Source organism: Perna viridis, chromosome 2 (genome assembly GCF_037379345.1).
Source record: "Perna viridis isolate PV_CMFRI_1.1 ecotype Kerala chromosome 2, ASM3737934v1, whole genome shotgun sequence".
NCBI classification, from domain to species: Eukaryota; Metazoa; Mollusca; class Bivalvia; order Mytilida; family Mytilidae; genus Perna; species Perna viridis.
Genome location: NC_142446.1, coordinates 21,845,279 through 21,851,826, shown reverse-complemented (window position 1 = coordinate 21,851,826; position 6,548 = coordinate 21,845,279). Strand labels below are relative to the sequence as shown.

The 6,548-nt window shown below is 34.1% G+C and overlaps 1 long non-coding RNA gene across 1 annotated transcript; it reads right to left on the bottom strand.

Moving 5' to 3' along the window:
* Positions 1-1,339: 1,339 nt before the first annotated feature.
* LOC148624056 (uncharacterized) lies at positions 1,340-3,695 on the bottom strand. The gene is made up of 3 exons (XR_015919602.1): positions 3,563-3,695; positions 2,289-2,365; positions 1,340-1,554 (listed from the first exon to the last, which is right to left on the bottom strand). It is a non-coding gene; the product is annotated as an uncharacterized LOC148624056 (long non-coding RNA).
* Between the last annotated feature and the right edge of the window lie 2,853 nt (positions 3,696-6,548).

The window sequence follows — 6,548 nt, the reverse complement described above, 5'->3', positions numbered from 1 at the left end:
CGATGTATGGTAGTACGGGACAGTTCATTTAGATGTTAATATGTAGGATAGAGGATCAAATTATTGATGCATGTCACAACAAATCAAATAAATACAGCGTAGTGAATAGAATCGTCACATTCTGAGACGTTGTATAATATTGATTTGAGGGAACGACAAAAATTTGCTGCGCAAATTTGACAGTTCTAACATCGTTGGGAATTTTTCAGACCCTTATATATATATATATATATATCTGAGAAATCTTCCAGTATGCAATAACCTGTCGTACGGTAAACATGAAGTAGATCAGCGAGGGGGTTCCACCTGGAAAGGATATAATGTTACAAGTTGCAAAATTTGGTATTTTGCTACTTGTAACGTGTCTATCCTTTCCAGGTGGTTCCCCATTGTATATATATATATACGAAGATCTTGAACATTGTGTTATAGACACAAGTTGTGTGTTGATGTTGAACACTAAACTATAAACTAAAAATATTTACAAATACTGTAATAAGAAACCACAAAATAGGAAGAATGAAGAATGTTAATGTTTTTTGTTAATTCCGTGTGGGTGCAAAACACGGAGTTCTTTTATCCAAAATCCCTCCCGCTTCACTCTCTGTAGATCGCTTCAGACCGTGTTTTGTTCCACGATAAAGATTTTCATTTTGTTTAAATCATCGAGGCAGTGGTTTGGTAGTCTGAAGTGTTGACTCACTGGGAGTAAAGGCTTTTTTGTTAGGTCGCTCCTGTGTCCGTTCAAGCGTTTGTGAAAAGGCTGTTTAGATTCACCAACATATTGAAGGCCACAGATGGGACAGTGGAGCAAATATATTGCATTAGCACTCTTGCAGTGCACGTTACAAAATATTTTGTAGCGTTTCCCCGTGACTGTACTGGTGAATGATGACGAGTGGTGCATTTGGTTGCAATATTTGCACCTTTTGTCACCACAGGAGCGACTCTCGCCCGGAGTCAAGTTGGGCTTTGATATTTCAGCCCTCACAAGCAGACTACGCAGACTGTCTTGGCTGTCTGAAAGCAATCAAAGGTGGTTCGAGAAAAACTTTGGATAATGTTGAGTTTCTGTCGACAGAGGCCCAGTGTTCACGAATGGTATTGTGGCTGTTTTTAAGGCAGGGGTGGTATGTTAGAACACAAGGAGTTCTTTTGCATTTTTTCTTTTCCTTGTACTTTAACAGACTACTTCATGGGGTATTGTGAATTTTGTAAATATATATATATAATCATCCAACTAATATTAAATTGCTGCACAAAAACCCAATGTCTACAGACGACGACAACACCATGCCAGTATACATTTTTTTCAGTAGTATAAAAAGTATAACCAAGAAAAAAGAAATTTCTTTACTAAGCCGCCATGAAATGTAGACAAATAAGTTCTTCAGAACACAAAGAAAATGCAGTTTATGTGTACAGTTCTTTACAATAGGTTGGCTATTATAAAGAAAATCCCTGCTATCGCAAAGCTGTAGATACCAATATTACTGGCAGCTGAGACCGGTGGATTCGTTGTCCGTTCTGTTTGTTCTGGGGTCGTATGATTTTCTAGAAAACAAATAATTTACATTTATTTATTCTGCGTATTGGATATAAAAATAATTTCTAATATTTATAGCTGATGTAGATTAGACTAGTATTTAATGTTTTAAATTAGTCCGGCGTGTATCAACCTGATTCAATATTAAGACACCAGCATGTGGAATTTTTTTTTTTTTTTTTTTTAATCTTATTATTAATCATCTTATGTTATTGTCGTTGTTTATTACTCAGTTAGAAATCAGTTCACGCCCGGGGTGGACTAACCAACTTTTGGACAGTTTACGCTTTATGAATGAACGAGCATTTATTGTCCAAAAGTTGGTTATACAAGCTTGGTAAAGAGTTAAAATAATACTTATAATTTAATTTCTTATCGATTCTTGTCCAAAACTTAGGACCGTCCGCGATCATTACTGGTATTTACTTCAAAGTTCTTCCACAAATCAAGCCTTACACAGATTAGCAAACAATTCCTCATTTGAGTACAGAGAAAATATTTGAAAAGAATAATAGTACTGAGCAAAGGCATGTCGCTCACATAGACATGCACATATTTGTACAAAAACTGAATATTTATGGCAACGACAATGGATCTAAGTGGGGCGGAGGAGATTATTTACCATGAAATTTTTCACAAATTCTACCCTAATTTTTTCCTCGCTTTGTTGGGCAATTAATTCTATTTATGCTCCCCTCCATCCCCCCAACCTGAAATCTTGGAGCCTCCCATTTATAATTACCTTGGCTTTGAGTCGTCACTAAAGCGATCAATAGAAATGCCACCAAAGTAAGTTTCATTATTGTGCTACCGTTGTTCCTAAAGTGAAAAAAAATCAATATGTACATAGCTTACAATGAAATTTTTCCCTGTGTATTTTTTCATATCTCATTTGACATTTTCGTTTATCGAGCAAGTGAACTAGTTAAACATAGGAATTTTTTATTACTTCCGGTTTTAAAATTTCAGAAAAAAAGTATTTAGTTTTAATGATAGATGATATCTCATTCTTTTCTCTGTGGCTTTAAATTATGCGGAAATAAACAGGAAGACATGTCGAGTTTACAGCAAGACAGAAAATAGATAGGACTTCTACGTTGTTAAAATTACAACTGCTAACCCATGAATCGGTGTTTTAATGTACAGAAAGAAATGTCTATAAACACATAAAAGATTCATGACAATGGCTCAATTTTCCCTCTATTATAAACAAGGACTAAGCTAGTGATAATCATTATGACAAATTAAAAAAGAACAAAATACGTTCAAATTACTAATTCTGCCGAATTGAAAAGAATGTTTCAAAATTCATTAAATTCTCTACTCGGAGCGGTAATTTTATTTTTTATATTTTTTTACCCCTGGTAGCTTAAGGCTGAAAAAGCAAGGAAACCATGATTAAGCGAGGAACAGGATATTCATAATTCAGGGATAAAGACTAACCATATAAACAGAGAAAGCACTGTAAATTACTCATGTTATATAAAAGAAAACACACAGAAACTAATGAATGAACAACCCAGACTGCAATGAAACTATGAATCTGATTACCAGTTAGGTAAACGTCCTTTGCTTTCTAAAAACACCCGCTTAGTTGCTGAATATGATGTCAAATCCGGGTTAAGAAAAAGAGGAAAACTACAACTTCGAAGTAGTGCCCTAATTCTTGTAGTATTGTACCATAATCTTGTTATATTATTTATTTGTGAAAAGTTTAGCACTGTACAAAAATCGTGTAGCTTCGGTAGGCTCTGGCATAGCGTATTAGCTGTGGTATAAAAAACTGCATATGCAGGGCTAAAAGTATTGCAAATGACGATATCAAATGAAAAGTAATGATTTTTTTTCGTTTATTTCAGTCCCCTTCGCTGAAAAGTATTTTGTAAAAGTCATATTACTACAAAAGGCGTTTTATAATAATCACAGACGTGACCACAATTGGTATTGTAAAAATGACACCAATTAATGGTTAAGATGTAGACATTATAGAAAAGTAATGAAAATACATAAACTTACATCGTTGGAGAATCACGGGATGACGCTTACTGGTGAACACTGATTTATGTTATGCGGAAATTTGTTTGGTATTACTAATTCAATCTGAATATACAGGAAGTAATTGAGGATATGAGGATGCAAGTTAACATAAACTTATGTCATGTAACTATATAAGATTCAGCCTGTTTTGAGCTTGTGTAATTATCAGCTGATTGGATGTTGTTTGAAACATTTTGCGATTTTTCATTATTTTAATCTTTTTGTCAAACGATTTATTTATGTAAAAGGACATTTCATTTTACTATTATATCAGTGAAGTTATGCGTGTATGATGCATTGTTTTCTTGTTTCTGATTGAATATGCAAATTTAAGATATTTTATTTACCAACAAAAGTTGCACCCAATGTCAAACAATAAGCAACTTTATACTCGTAACAAATCAAGGACCAACCACTTTAACTGTTGTCATTTTAAAAAAGAACATTCATGTATAGATTTAACAATATCAATGCATCATACAGAAGGTGGAAGTTTATAATTTGTCCAATTTGTTAGTTTTAGTTTTCAATATAAGTGTGAAAGCATACTGATTTAGAAACATTAGTAGGTTAGATAGGTGGATAGATATACACAGTGGCATGACGAGAATTAAAAACAAATGGTGCATTGTATGTACATATAGGGAAATGAAAGAGTAATCAAGGGAACCAAGGTTCTAGCGGAAATCAAAAGAATGTATCTAAGGACGAACATCAAACATAGGAAACAGGCATACGCAACAAAGAACATTAAGTAACTAAAACAATACATACAAAGTAACAAAAGCAAATGAGCAACTCGGACACCACTAAAAACTGGGAGCATGGACCAGGTGCACCGATGGGGTATGAAACTGACTGTAGTATCCTTTATCCTTTATCTCAAGTTCTTTAGGATAGATGCGATGTGTCCCGAAAATATGATTGTTTAACGACAGTACGTCATCTATATAGCAGAAACTGAAAATAAAGGATCTAACTAAACGATGTTCTTTCTTTCGGATCATATCAGTATAAAGTCAGCCTCATAAGAGTGTAGGAATAGGTCAGCAAGTAGAGGAGCTCAAATTGTTCCCATTGGAATGCGGACCGTTTGTTGAAAAACGCGTCCACCACACTAGACAAAGATATTGCCGATCAAATATTCTAGCATTTTGAAAACTTCTTCTGTATATTAGGAAGATAATTTGATAAGTTTCATGTGATCTAATGGAACACTGTTGAATGTCACAAAAGACCATTAACATCGTCAGGAACTCTTACAACAAGTTGCAATTTAGAGTCATTAACAAAGAAAGTTCTCAGACAGGAGTCAAACAAGGTGTCTTGCTACATCCCTTCTTTATCACTGATTTTATTAAGAGCGATACCACCGAAGGAAAATGAAATGGAACCTTATGAACATTTTGGCAACAAATGAATGAGATTGTCCTCTTTGCCAGTACCAAACAAGATATTAACGATAAAACCTTCTAGCGGCAGCATCAGTTAAAATTAATAAACATCCAAATGGTCATGGATTGGATGCACTCACTGCGAAAACCACCAACCAGCATCACAAGACAATGTAATCAACAATGCCAAAGAAATAGAGGACTACCAAGAAACCCCGAGGCAAAACTCTAAGGGTCAAAATTACTGGAACTCGATGGAGAACTTGCACTCAGTCGAATCAAACAGAATATTAAATGGAAAGAGTTTTTCAATGACCTACACTACCTAGAGGAGCAAAGACCTAAGCAACGGACAATGAAAATACACTACAAAAAAAAGACTTTTCTTTTTTTTTTTTTTTTTTTTTTTTTTGTCTTTTTGTTGTTTTGTTTTGTTTTTTGTTTTGTTTTGTTTTTTTCTTTTTTTGTTGTTAACACGGCAACAACAAAAAGCAAGACCACAATCGCAATACCGGATGTATGTGTCTCCTATTTAGCATTCGAAATGTAGGATATAGGTTACAGACCACCAATTCAACCAATGAGCATTTAAATAGTCCTACGCAGAAATTACCCCTGTTCCTCACAGTGCTGTGAAAAAAGATCTCATCTTATTTAAAAAAATTAAACAGTTTCTGAACGGAAAAACATTTCTGTACATTTTATAGGTGCATTTTGCTTCTTGTGATGTGAAGCCTAATCTCCATAATAGTTTCTATATATTCCCTATCTTGTGAAAACACTGGGATTTCCGATGCTATTTATAGCCCCTTCACTTCCGGTGACCAGTACTGCAATGCAATTTAGTCTAATGGCAAAGTTTTACAGAAATTTGTTGAAAAATAAATGATTCATGTCAAGTTTTATATCTATGGTGTATGTCGCGACTTCAACTTTTTGCAGATTGGTAAAGAAGTGTCCTCTAAATAACCCCAATTCAAATATTTGATAGATTTTTCTCTTTTTTTTCTTTATTTCCACTGCAGTGCAAGTTTCTGACGTAGAAAACACCAGCTAGTCAGGTTTCCATCTGATTAAAGTCAGAAATATGTGTTTTAATACATGTCACTGCAGTATTAGAGCATTTTCACCTGGTGCAGGTCAAAATGTATAAAAACTCATTTTTAGAAGCTAAAAAAGAATGATTCCACCCAAATTTACTTCCAAAGTGCTCTAGACACATTAAATGTTCTTTAAAAACAACCAGAGGAAGTCTTTTAGAGTAAACTATCAGAATAGGTTATTAAAATCAAGCCAAGACCAGGGTTATAAAACTGTGGGTTTTGGTAAATATGCCATTTACACTAATATTTCACCACTACAGCCACAAAATAGTGAAAAAATATTTTAAAATGCATGTTTTGATGCTTATGTGGTACATATGAACATATGATATTGAAAAGTTTGAAGTCGAATATCGAACATCGAATATCCAACGTACTTGATCTCAGTGATACTGTTAGCGACTTTTGCACTCATAATTGCAGTACTTAATATTCGCATATGATTTGCATAAATATGTAGTAATACGC